The following is a 14,373-nucleotide window of genomic DNA, read 5'->3' as shown; positions in this document are numbered from 1 at the left end:
TGCTTTCACTGTAAGTATGAGGACCTACGTTTAATCCCAGGACTCACATTTTAAATACTAGATACGCTGGCACACACATGTAGTCCCAACACTGTGAGGTAGAGGTAAGGGAGTCATTGGAGTCCACTGGCCAGCCAGCCTATCTTGATTGGTGAGTTCCAGGCCAATTTGCAACCTTATCTCACAAAACATGTGACTAAAGCCTGAAGAATAAATAACCCAAGTTATCCTCTGGCTTCTACACACATGCACACATACACAAAAGGAAAGCTGATTGTAAAAGTTAGGCTTGGTTCTGTCTTCCAGCCCCCTGCTCCCAGAAATAAGATTCAGACTCAAAATATATTTACAAATACCTTGACCTAGAGAAGAGCTAGGCTCTTCTCTGACTAGATCATATATAACTAAAATAACCCAATATTTTTAACCTACCCTTGTTCGATTCCAGAATCCTCTCCCTCTCCCCTGGATATCCCACCTCTATTTCCTGCCTAAGCCATAGGCCATAGGGTTTTTAATTGACAATGCACAAGAGATCCTCTCTACGGCCAATGACTGCACTGTAAATATTAAATAGCATAAAGTACTTGCAAATCATAAGCCAGTGAGGGCTTAGAACAGTGGGAGAGGCGGTGGCTAGCAGAGCAGATGTAGAAGCAGGGGGCGGCCAGCTCAGCTCCCTTCCCAGTCTCCTCAGGAAGGTGAGAAGGTGGTGCCTGCCCAAGTGGGGCTGGTTTTGAGTTCTTATATTTCCAGCTCCAAATTCACAAAGATGAGAAACTGTCCCAACTGGATTCAGGCCAGACCTAGTCTGGTGTCTGAGAGAACTTGGTCCTCAGAATGTGATTGGTGTTCTGGGGGCATCGCTATACCACAGATGGCCCTGTATTAAGGTGCCATGGCCACAGGCTAAGAGTGGGAGAATCCACCTGAAATCCGAAGTGAGGTCTCAGAAGACCTTGAGACTATGGGCTTTGAAGTTCTGAAAAACTCAGTGGTAAAGAATGAGTCTGTTACCCTTCTGGCTCTAAAGAATCACATGATGTAGCGGGCTTGGTAGCACACACCTTTAATCCCAGTTCACGGGAGGCAGAGGCAGGTGGATCCTTGAGTTCAAGGCCAGCCTGATCTATACAGAGTTTGAGGACACCCAAGACAGCACAGAGAAACTCTGTCTTAAAAACAATAACAAAACCCAAAGCAAAACAAGAAAAATCCAAAGAATCAATTGATGCAAGTCTCATTTTTAAGGTTTTTTTAAAAAAAGATTTATTTATGTATTTGTTTTATGTATAAGTATATACAAATAAACTGTAGCTGTCTTCAGACATACCAGAAGAAGGCATCAGATCTCATTACAGATGGTTGTGAACCACCGTGTGGTTGCTGGGAATTGAACTTAGGACCTTTGGAAGAGCAGTTAGTGCTTTAGTTACCTCTCCAGTCCCTTAAGGATTTATTTTTAGTGTGTGTGTGTGTGTGTGTGTGCGTGTGTGTGTGTGTGTGTATACACTTGAGAGCAAGTGCCTGCAGAGTTCATAGACATTGGATCAGTCGGGGGTGGATGTACAGGCAGCTATGAGACACTAAAACAGGTACTAGGAACTGAACCTGGTTGTCGGAAGAGCAGTATGTTCCCTTCACTGCCTACCCATCTCTCTAACTCCTGAAGTCTCATTTTTATTTCCATGAGGAAAGCAAATCCTGGAGAAGGCAGACTCCTGTTGGTTATTTCAGGGACGATTGGCTCTAAGCCGAGCTCACGTTCTCTGCATTATTGTTGAGGTCTCCTTCCACTTCAGCACCACAGCCCGGGCAGAAGGGAACCTCAGATGTTACCAAAGGTCATCGCGGCTGGGCCGATGAGCGCATAGGCAAGGGCTATAGACTTGATATCTGTTCTTTAACACTGATGGCCTTTCTCTGCCTACTCAAGGTAAGGATTGTTTTCTTTTGTTGTTTTGTTTGGTGATTGGTTCTCTCTCTCTCTCTCTCTCTCTCTCTCTCTCTCTCTCTCTCTCTCTCTCTCTCCTCTCCCTCTCCCTCTCCCTCTCCCCCTTCCCCCCTTCCCTCTCCCTCTCCCTCTTCCCCTCCCCCTCTCCCTCCCCCTCCACCTCCCCCTATCCCTCTCCCCCTTCCCCTCCCCCTCCCCTCCCCCCCCCCTCTAGAAGACAGGATTTCACTATGCTGCCTAATTGGTTTTCAATTCCTTTGCTCAGAGATCTTCCCTCATCCTGAGTGCTAGGGGCCAGAGACATGCCCTTGAGCTTAACCCAACATATTGGAGCAGAGACTTAGCCCAGTGTAGGGTTGTTTATAAGTAGTTTCCTGTTGATTTTAAGTTTGTTTGTTCTGCTTTTGTTTTGGATGCCTCACGTAGCCCAGGCTGGTCTGGAGCCAGCTATATAAACAAACAGCCTTGAGCTCTTTACCCTGCACCCACCTTCCAAGTACTGGGATCACAGGACTGACTGCTCAAGTATGTCCTCATTCTTTTCAAACTTAAAAGACAATGTTTTTAAACAATACATTGTTAGAAAAGCTTGATGCATAGTATAAAATTTCAAAATATTAGTGTTATAGACGGCACAACCAACCCCATTACCAGGGCCCTAGGTATTGCTGCCCAAGATGTGATGTCCTTACCCCATTAGGCCTGGGGACCTGCTTCTACCATTAGACTATGGTGATGGGATGCTACATTGTGATCATGTTACATCTAACTGAAATGCTTGCATTCTGAGGAGACCCCACTGCCACCCCCGACCGGGAAGCTTTGAGGAAACAAAAGTTCACACTGAGAGGAGTCATGTGGCAAGGAGCTGAGTGTGGGCCACTCAGCAATAGTCAGGAAGAAATCCAAGTCCTCAGTGTGACCACCCATGGGACACTCATTGATGCTAAGAGCTTGTGAGCAAGAGCTTGTGAGCAAGTGCATGGCTGCCTCCCACTAGAACCTGGGTGAGAGCACAGGCCCAGTGAGTGTCTGGAATACAACCTCATAGCTACAGCAGCTCAGCTGTGCCTGGACCAGAGACACTGGCTCATAAGTAGGTGTTGTCTTAGACCATGCTTGTAAGGGATGCCTTGTATCAACACATAGCTCTCCTAGAGCTGCACAAGATCCCAGAGAAAAGATAACCAAGGGGAAAACGATGGCCATATCCCCTGACATCACAAAGAAGCAAGAGGCCAAAGGTGGTGAACTTTATGTTTGAGAAAAAGCCCAAGAACACTGGCATTGTACAGTTGGATATCCATCCTTGAGGGGACCTCAACTGCTTTCTCAAATGACCCAACACCCTCAGCAGCAGCAGCACAAAGTGTCTCCTGAGATAACCAGTCCACCCAGGCCTCAGCCTGTCAGTCTTCAGGTTGCTTAAGTCTGCACGCAGTTACAGGCCAGAGAAGGAAGGGGAGGAGAGGCTGCTGGCAAAAGGGATGTTCCCAACATGAGACCTCTGGTCCTGTGAGCAAGGGTCTACATTGTCACGACTTTGGTAGGAGACAACAAAGCTCAGCTCATGACATGGGTCCCATGTAGCTGCAGTCTGTCTGCCTGCATGTGTCTCAGGATAGCACTGCTGCACAGCATCAAGGGGAAAGCCAGTCTGGAAAAGCTGGCCAACAGGAAAGTGTGTGTCACCATTGCCCTTGTACACGTTAAGTAAAATTTGTTAATTTTTAAGAATCTGTCACGTGTGTCTGCGTGTTTTCTTGCATGCATATTTCTGCCTTGTGTACATGGTCAGAACCTGAGGAGAGCATTGAATCCCCTAGAACTGGTTACAGATGTTTGTGAGCCATTTTGTGGGTGCTGAGGATTGAACCCGGGTCCTCTGGACAAGCAGTCAATGCTCTTACATGCTGATCTGTCTCTCCAGCCCCTATACAGGTTAACTGGGGAGACAGAGGAGCTCTGTGGTGGAAGCTCGTGGGACTCAGTATAACACACATGAAGAGATCTCCCTGTCTGTGTGCAAGCAATGTCCTAGGTCCAAAATCTGAGGCTTGTATTTCTGAACTGGAAAAGACAAAGCCTCCAAAACTTACTATCCAACTGGATGAAATGTTCACTGCTAAGTTTGGACATACAGGCAATAAAAATTGTTATTCATTCAGTGTCAAAAAGTGACTAATACAATTACAGTATACAAGTATGAAAAAGTGTATTTTCATCATCTGAGGTTGTCACCTTTAGCAGGAGTGTTTACATCACCCTAACTCAAATTAATACATTGTTATTGAAACAAAGGGCTGGAGAGATGACTCAGTGGTTTAGAACACTGACTACTCTTCCAAAGGTCCCGAGTTCAAGTCTTAGCAACCACATGGTGGCTCAGAACCATCTGTAATGGGATCTGATGCCCTCTTCTGGGGTGTCTGAAGACAGCACACTCATATATGTAAATAAAAATGAAAAAAAGAAAAGGTAAGAAAGGAAGATGAAGCAAAAGCAAAGACAGGTAAGCAGATGGGCCAACCTGAAGTTAGCCCTGGGACTTAGTTTATACTGTGTGTGACTCCTTTGTTTATTTGCTTTAAAGATTTTTTTCTTTTTGTTTTATGTGTATGGATGTTTGACTTGCACATATGTCTGTGTACTATGTGCATGCAGTACCCACATAGGCCAGAAGGAGGCGTCATATAACATGAAACTAGAGTTAGAGAGGCGTTTGGGAACCAGACGTGGGTCCTCTACAAATGCAGTAAGGACTCTTAACCACAGAGGCATTTCTTAGCCCTAAGCCACCTCTCTTTAGGGAGATAATGTTTGAACTGAACTAGGAAGTGGGTCTTTGTCACCCTGAGGCTAGGTCTTAGATAACAGTCAACTGAAGTCACTGGTCATCTCCTTGACCAGCTTAGACTTGAAAACAGGCAGATGCTGTAAGGAAATAAACTTTGCCGTTGACTATAGGTACCTTGATACACCTTACAACTAGTCCTGGGAAAGCATGATCGTTAGAGTGGGCTTCTACAAAGACGCATTTACAAAGATCCTGATGATTCCAGGATCCTACAGGTAGAACTTGTGGAAATAGTTGACTATAACTTTAATAACTACTCAGTATTGCCCCCCTTCTCCTCCTCCACAGAGACACATAAGGATGCTCTGTCACTGACTCCATGTCTTAGTGAAGTGATATGACTTATGAGGACACCTTCCTTTTCTCCCAGATGTCTTTCTCATACCCAAATCTCTCCCCTTATTCATTCTTTACCTGCTCCAAAAAGCATGTCAGGGATCTTGACAGAGGGGGTTGGGGGAGGGGTAGCCTATTAACTTCAAAGTACAAGTATCTTGAATTCCATACTGACCCAGCTCTACAGAAGAAAAAGTGAATAAGAAAAAAAAATAATAACAACAAGAATGGTTGTTTGAATAAAATGGCCCCCATAGGCTCATATACTTGAATATTTAGTCAATATTTAGAGTGGCACTGTTTAAGAAAGATTAGTAGGTGTGGCTTTGTTGGAGTAGGTGTGGCCTTGTTGGAAGAAGTGTGTCACTTGGTAGGCTTGGAGACTTCATAAAACTAACACTAGGCTCAGCGTGGTTCTCTCTCTCTCTCTCTCTCCCTCTCCTCTCTCTCTCTCTCTCTCTCTCTCTCTCTCTCTCTCTCTCTCTCTCTCTCTCTCTCTCTCTCTCTTATGGATCAGATGTAGCTCTTAGCTACTTTTCCAGTAGGCTAAACCTCTGAAACTGCCTCGGTTGTGGTGTCTCTTCAAAGCAATAAAACAGTGACCAAGACAACCAGTAGAAGGGAAAACCGGGGATAGGGGTGTAGCTAGTCGTGAGGTATCTTGCTAGTACAGACAGAGCTCAAGCCCCAACATTAAAATGGGGGAGAAACTGGTGCCATATTCCTGCTTCATACTAGTGCTGTAATATTTAATCCCCCTTTCCTTTTTTAAAATTTATTTATTTAAAGAGAGAATGTGTGTGTGTGTGTGTGTGTGTGCGTGCGTGCATGTGTGCATCTACCACAGCATGTTTGTAGAGGTCAGGGGACAACTTGAGGGAATCCATTCTTTCCTTTCAGGGACGGAACTAGGTTGGCAGGCTTGGCACCCTCACTCACTGAGCTGTCTTACTGCCCCCTATGTCTTTTTTTCTTTGGGTAAAGCATGTGGAATTCATAATGAAATGAATAAATAAAATGAAATATGAAATTCATAATAAAAACAGCTAAACGAGTCCATGTTGCACTGTGGTGTTTCACAGTGTGTAAGAGTAACAAAATGTCATCTTGCCAGATGTGTCTATTTAAAATGGTTAGAAGAATTTACTTAGCCAGTGAGCCATGGGACTACAGGGCATATGCATATACATTCATTCACACACACACACACACACACACGCACACAAATATACGCACACAAGCAAGCACAAACACACAATAATAGTCCCTCAGGTAAATGTCTCTCCAGATAGGTTTTTAGATGTGTATCATTTACTTGATAGAGCATAGAAGCCTATGGAGAGGAGTTATGGTCTGCCGCACAAATAGGAATTTGGACAGCTTTAAAAATGCATACTCTTTACACCCAAATGCCAGGGAAATCCCTGAGGAAAGTGGCTATTATGAGCAAAGAGCATCCACTTTTCAAAACCAGGGGGCAGGAGACTTGGACCAGTGGTCCTTAAAGCTTGCCTTCTCCTTGAAAAACTACTGATTTACTTATTTGATACTGACCACTTTGGGCCCTGGTTGACAGTGGGGCTCCTGCTCACTAAGAAGGGATGGGACACACTCACCCCCAGCTCAGGCTAGCCCAGTCTCTTCAACCTCCTGCGAACATTGCAGTCTCTGAGGGAGTAGTTCCAGGCCCCATCCTCAACTCCATCTGTGGGACTGGTTCATTGGTGAAACTTACAAGCTCACCCTGTGATCATCACGTGTGGTCTGAGATGAAAATTCATAATGAATTCCCCCGGAATGCACAGAGAAATCAAGTTCACGCAGTTAAAGCCTCGGGGATCCTGGTGTTCTAATTCCAGGTTATCATGAATTCTCTTTAAAGACTTAAAGATTGATTGATTGATTGATTGATTGATTGATTGATTCCTTCTGTGGGTGGGGATGCCTGCCTGCCTTCTTTCTTTCCTTCTTCCTTCCCTCACTGCCTCCTTCCCCTCCATGGGCAGTGGGGTGGGGGGAGATGTTGAGACAAGACTTTACTACGTAGTCTTGGCCTAGAATTTACAATATATACCAGGCTGGTCTTAAAGACAGAGATTTGTTTGTCTTTGCCTCCTGACTGACTCTCTCTCTCTCTCTCTCTTTCTCTCTCTTATAGTAGGAATTTACCTCACATTTCCCGTTAAATTCATTATAGATATCATCTATCTCCTTTTCCCTGAACATTTTATGAAACTTTCTTTTTATAAAAGTCCAAACTAGTATTTCAAGACCATCAAGTTAGATCCACCCAGAGACCAGCCTATTCCTTTTCCAAGCTAAGTGATATAGGAGGGGCTCTAGCAGGCCCAAGTATGGCAAGCTTGGCTCTGGCGGGCCTCACCCTTCTCCTCCATTCCCTCGGCCTTGCTAAAAGCTGCCACCAAGGCTTGTCCCCTTATTTGTCCACTTCCTCCCCCTAAGGCTGACTACACCAAGACCCACCTACCAAAGTACTGAAGTCCAGCAATCAAAAGCCCCCTTTGACTTACCTAATTAACATATCCAATTAAAACTAATCACCTCATCCTAACATAGGGTTTGCCTTTTCCCCTTTGTAAGCCACATTTACCTATGGGCCACATCTGTCTCCTCTCTATCCAGAGGCAGTCCTTCGTCCCACCCCTCTGAGGAAAATATGACTGTCCCCTCACCCTCATCCTCTTCCCCTCTTCCCTCATCCTCTGTCTCCTGTCTTTGTCTCTTGTTCCCTGCCCTCTGTTCCTCTGTGCTGAGAACTTGGTCTTGGGGTCCTAAACGAATACCAGTCACTTCAATATCTGTTGTGGCAAAGCTCCTTTAAGGCCGAGCAAGCCCAAGGATGGTCCCAGCCACAAAGGAGAGGAGGCAGGGTAGGCGGTGGCATGGTGGGTGATGTGACTCAGTAGACACTCATAGGGTGTCATTTGAATGGTACATGCAGTCACAGGGATCACTCACAGTTTGCTCTGGAGCCCTGCACCAACCATGCCCAATGCCTGAGATGCTACACTCACTGCTATGTAGAGAGTCTATAGGAGAGGGCAGGCAGCAATTCTGCTTTTAAGCCCTCAAATAGGGATGGGAGAGGAAGCGTGGACATGTGGGTCTTACTCGAGGCTTTCCAGGCAAGGAGGAAATGATCTTTAGCCCTGGGAAAAATAACTCTGTGTCTCCACCCTTGGTCTCATTAGGTGGCAATGTGGAACCTGGGTCCACCTGACAAGGCACACAGCCATGTTTATGAATTCCCTTCTTTCTAGCACTTTCATTTCCAGTGTACTGAAGTTTTCAGCCTACAACGACTAAATTCTACCAATATTTTTAAGACAATAGCCTTTTCTGTCTTGGATCTGTAGTTCAGTAGCCATGGGGTTCTTTTTGCAGTTCAGGACATGTTTACAGAGTCTAAGCTTACAAGATAAAAATGAGTGACAATGACCCCAAACTATAATCCCTGAAAACTGACATTAAATTAGTTATAACTTTTATAAGGTGGGTGTATTTAAGGGTTTTATATTATAAGAAACGGGGAGCCAATTAAAACTTTAAAGAGGGATAAATCTGCTTTCTTTTAGCGTGACTTCAAGCTCTCTTTCACTGTGTAGAGTAGTTAGTTACACAGTTATAATGCTAAACACCTAGAGAATACGGTGGGGCTGGGGGGGTCAGGTTTTCATTCTCCCAATAGCAGACCAGTTGGTGGTGTTCTAGATTCTCCGAGGTTCTGTTTTTTTTTTTGGCCCCCCCCCCCCCATATAAACAAAGAGTTTCTCTTTACAAGTTTTAAGATACTTGTACTCTTGAGCATTCTAACTTTGTGCAATATTTCTATTGGTTACCCTTTTGGGCTCTGAGGTTTTTTTTTTTTTTTCTATTGTTGTGCAAAAACACTATGGCCATGACCACTAATAGAAGGAAAGGTTTATTGCTGGGAACAATGGCCGCAGGCAGGGTGGGCAGGCAGGGTGCTGGAGCCGCTGACATCTCAACCAATTCCACAAACACTGAAGCAGAAAGAGCACCTCAGTGGGGAGTTTTTAAAACCTCAGTGACACACCTGCCTGAACAAGGTGACTCCTTTTAATCCTTCCCAAACAGCATCCAGACAGGTACTTTGTATTAAGTGGTAGAAAAACAATATTCAAAGGCCCAAGACTTAATAGGAGTGTCTCATTCAAACCACCACAGTCTGAGTTGCTAAAGCAGTATCCAAGGGTGCTTAACTAGGAAGAACAAAAGTCTGAACAGTTTGACAGGCTGAAATGTTCCAGATGGGGTAGCTACAGCTGTCAAGAGCCTTGTGCCGCCTTGCGGCCTGGTGGTGTGAGAAGTATCAACGGAAGGCCAGGCACCAGGCAGCCATGAAAAGCATCTCTACATAAACGCATTCCTGAGGGTGAAGCCCCCAAAGACCTAATTACCTCTTAAAAACCCCACCACCCTTCAAAGCCTTAACATTGGTAACCAAACTTCAAGGGAGACACCACAGTCAAACACTAGCAGTTTTCTGTTCGTTTTTACAGGAATGGATGTTCATGGATGGTTTCAAGTGATAAAATATGGGCAGAGCAAAAACTGAAGTGCTCTCATCTCTCGCCAGTGTGTTCTATAGAGGAAACAGTGTCTACACACCTTCTGAAATGGGCCATGTGATGGCTCAGCTCTGAAATGTTTTTCTGCTTAAAAGGACATTTTCATGTCAGAGTTTGCCAACCGATCTCATTTACGATGTTGCATTGAAGGAATAGTCCATGCCTTAGTTAACTAATCGCCAAGGAAGACAATGAAAAGCTTTTCTACCAACAGCAAACAAACAAGGCCACAAGTTTTCCTCTGAGGTAAAGGCACTTACCACCAACCCTGAAGTTCAATCTCTGGGACCAATGTGGTGGAAGGAGAGAACCAACACCCTCAAGTTTTCCTCCATAGGCTCGCTTCTCATGGCACATGAATTATTATAAATAATAAATAATCTACAGGATCCCTAACTCAGACTACAGTCCGGTAACTTTCCTGCTCCCAAGAGCCTCTTCCATCTAACTCTGTGGACACAGAGCTTTGAGAGGAAGCTACAAGGAACCCCACCCTGTAGAGCCACAGATAACCAGACCAGAATGCCTCTGATCCAAATGTTCTCTTAGAAGTCGCTGCTGTCAATCAAGTATTTCAGTCTCCGTGAGGACTAGCCTGTTGCCCTGGTGGGTTCTCCAGCTGCTAAGCTCAGAAATGGAAGACACAAATGCTCCAGCCCCAGGCAGGTGCTTTGTTTAAAGTGTCAGAAAAGCAAAGAACACCTGCGTTCGTTGCCTTATGTAGGGTACGAAACCCTGGCCCCAGAGATGGAATCTTAGCCTTTCTATCAAGAGAAATGATTAAGAACTCAGAATCTGAACCCAGCCTTTCCAGGCTGTGGCTTTGGATAAGTTCCTACTTAGTTCCAACACTGACATGGGAATGGTACCTGTGCCTCTTACGCGCTGCCATAAGGACCCAGTGAGTTAACTGGAAGGTACTTAGGAGACGTAGAAGGCTTTGTAAATGTCAGCTAGTGTTACTTCTTTTCCTTTTCCTTCCTTCCTTCCTTCCTTTTCTGGTACTGGAGGCTGAACCCAGGGCCTTGCAGATGCTAAGTGAAACTTCTACCACACAACTCTATCTCCCTGCCTTTATTACCACTTTTTTTGATTTTTATTTTACAGCAGGGTCTCCCTAAGTTGTTCACGTTGGCCTTGGTGTCATTATATAGCCTAGGTTACCTTGAATTTATAATCCCCCTGCCTCTGTTTCTTAAGTATTGGGGACTACAAATCGGTACCACGCCATTCCTATCAACAAAAATTGATCCTGGTTAGATGACTGATCTGATATTATACAACCATGAGCAATCTCCATGAGAAGAGTAGATATTTCTGAACCACAGGATTAGAATTTGGTTTTTATTTTTACATATTCTAAGAAGTTTCCTACAAGATCATTTGCTTTTGTAGTTAGAAAGTTTGCCTTTTAATCAAGAGGCATCTTCAGGCACATCCATGTTTGAAGGCTGGGCAGTCCTTTATCCAGTCAACACTGCCTCCAGTGGAGCATCAGCGGTATTTCTGGATCTGGTCACTTCAGTCTGAACCCCCTCCCCCAGTGGGCTGCTCCCCCTCTGCTCATCCAGCATCTTCTCAGGACAGGATCCCCCGAAGTTACTCAGGACCTACTGCAAAAGCTGACGGTAAACTAGCCACAAACTCTTAATTAATTCTTTTCAACACCTGCACTGTGGAGAGAGCCGCTGAATAAGCCGTAATTTAAAATGATTTCCTGGTGGCTCTGAAATCCAAACCTGTTGACTCATTCAGCCCAGCCACAGAGAGCGAAAGATAAAGTCCTTACCTCTTTGGGTGAGACCCAGGTGAAAGGTGCAGGGATGAGCAAGAGCAGGGCAGGCTGTTCAATTTAGTAATATCAGGGAGGTTTTAAGAAAACTCTGGGTCATGTGAAGTCCCTGGCCAGGTGGGCTGCTTCCTTAGTAAGGGGGGAAAATAAACCAAACCACCAGAGACCGCCAAGGATTAGACATGTCTGATCTGCTCACTTCGGCTGAAGGAGAAAAAATCAAATGTCTTTTTGAGTTCAAAGGGCACTGTCCTGGGAAAAGGCAATGATTAGCATTTACATCTGAGCCCAGGTTTGTAACAAAGAAATTGCCTCATAATTTAAAAATTATTCATTCCCACCCTACGCCCTGGTCTCATCACAGGAAGTAACAAGTCAGCTGTATCCAATGAGGGAGAAAAGACAATAAATAAAAGAGTAGCAATTAACTGTGCATCCCAACGTTAGGGGCCTGGGCTGCTCATGCCTGAGCGGCTTGTCAAGTTTAGCTCCATTATAGCTGTCCGTGTTTCAGATGATGTCTGCGCTCACGGCTGAATGGGCGCTGGGACCCCAAGACTTTCCATATAGAAAAGCACCTAAACTTAGCATAGATTGTAATAGGATTCTATCATTTGTACAGTATGAGGCAAAGCGCTGAAAACGGCAGTTTAATGAGTCATGCAGAGCGGCTTAGCGCTCAGTCGCTGACTCCGTTATTTCCCCTGCAAAGGCCACTGGAAGCAGCGTGACAGAGCTGTTGCTTAGATGCTTTACTTGTGTGTGTGTGTGTGTGTGTGTGTGTGTGTTAATTCTTGCCTGTTTTCTTGCTATTTAAAGAAGCAAAGACCCTTCTTTTTAGCTTCCATGGCAGTAGGCATGTATGTGGTACCCTGATATACATATAAAATAATAAGGTGTAAATTAAATTAAATAAATAGCAAAAGCATCCCAAAAGGAAAAAAAGAAAGAAAGAAAGAAACCTGCAGCTCTTCTGGCAAACCAGATAGTTACCAGATATCCATAACAACAACAACAACAACAACAACAACACCCCCTGCAAAAAAAAACAAAAACAAATAAACCAAGAAAACACTTGAAATGTGGCGGCCCCATTGAACCTGCACTTTGCTGGGTCTTTGGCTTGGGCAGATTTGGAAACAGGTTGTAGGTAGGAGCCGCTGATGAAACATGGTAAGAATTTGCTGCTTCTCAACCTTGTCCTTGGCCGTAGACCCCTGAAGGTGCCCTGAGCAGCCCCAACAGGCAAAGGTTTCTCTGCTTGAACGGCAAATCTAATTTGAACAGGGCACTAATTCTTTCGTTTGCCGCCCTCCATGTTTTCATCTCTGGGCCATAATTTCACCTGCCAACTCAGGTAAATAGTCTTTAATAGCACAAAGGCTTTGAAAGGTTAGCCTGGCCTTGATTTTGTGCTGAGATTCTGTACTCTCGCCACTGAGCGAAACTAAGAGTCAGTCACCCCAAAGGGTCACCTCCTCCTTGTACTCTTGGGAGAGCAGGCTGGTTATGCCCACTTAACAAATTCAACCCTTTCAAACCCGCACTGTTCTCTCTCTTCATGTGAACAAGCCAAAGGAAACAAGAATGCCCCATTTGCCATTCACCTCCCTACCTCCCTCCATAGTCCCAGTGGAGCCTGGTATGTGGGATCAGAAAAAGGAAAGCTACAACTTTGGAGAGGAAAACTTGCAACTGAATGGAAATGTGACTTTTCCCCAAATTTAAAGGCATAGTGTTCAAGGAAGAAAAGAGACAAAATTCAAAATGGCAGTGATACACTATATAACACAGAAGCTTGGAAAGGAAAGGATATAGCCTTTGCAGACACAGACAGAGGCAGGACCCTTTAAGGCCATTCTATGTAAGGTTTCTCTGAACGTGCTCTACAAGGCTGTACATTGAAGATTCCCCAGAAGCTTCAAGAAGCTGACGTCTGCGCTGGCTAGTTTTATGTCAACTTGGCACAAGCTAGAGTCATCAGAGAGGAGGGAGCCTCAATTGTGAAAATTCCTCCATATGCTTTGGCTGCAGGCAAACCTATAGGGCGCTTTCTTAATTAGTGATTGATGGGGGAGGAGCAATCCCATTGTGGGTGGGGCCCTTGGCTAGTGATTCTGGGTTCTACAAGAAGCAAGACATCAGGAGCAAGCATCCCTCCATGGCCTCAGCACCTGCTCCTGTCTCCAGGTTCCAGCCCTGTTTGAGTTCCTGCCTTGGTTTCCCTCAGTGGACTATGACTCTGAACATGTCAGCCAAACAAACCCTTACTTTGCAAGTTCCCATTGGTCGTGGTGTTTCATTACAGACAATAGTAATCCTAAACAGGGCAACTTGGTAATCTGAACGTTGGTAATTTGTGGCAACATTTGGTTTGCTGTGTATGTTGTGTATTTGCGTGATATGTGAGGATTCTCCCTTATTTTCCAAAAGCACAAGGTGTGATCAGGCCTAATCTAATAGCGAGGTCTCAGTTTATTAGACTGTGTATGCAGTGGCTGAATGGTGGGGATCATGAGAAATTTGATTTGCTATCGGTAAATATCTGATATATTGTATTTTACTTATCCATATGCCCAAAGTCATAGACAATTTTCAATGGCAAAAGGGATCATAAGAAGAAAAAGTAGACTCCTCCCTCCCTTAGCTACCCAGGAGGTGGAATAGTGTGCTCACGTACTAGGGCTGCCTAAATAACTGAAGAACACACTGTCAGACTGATTCCTTCTGAGGGCAGCAATGAGAGCACACTCAAGACCCCTTTCCCAGGAGTTTTGGCATTTGATGCTGTTCCTTGGCTTAAAGACCTATTGCTTTGTTT

Source organism: Micromys minutus (assembly GCF_963924665.1).
Source record: "Micromys minutus genome assembly, chromosome: 2".
Lineage (NCBI taxonomy): Eukaryota > Metazoa > Chordata > Mammalia > Rodentia > Muridae > Micromys > Micromys minutus.
The sequence above is the reverse complement of the archived record's forward strand: the minus strand, read 5'-3'. Positions refer to the sequence as shown.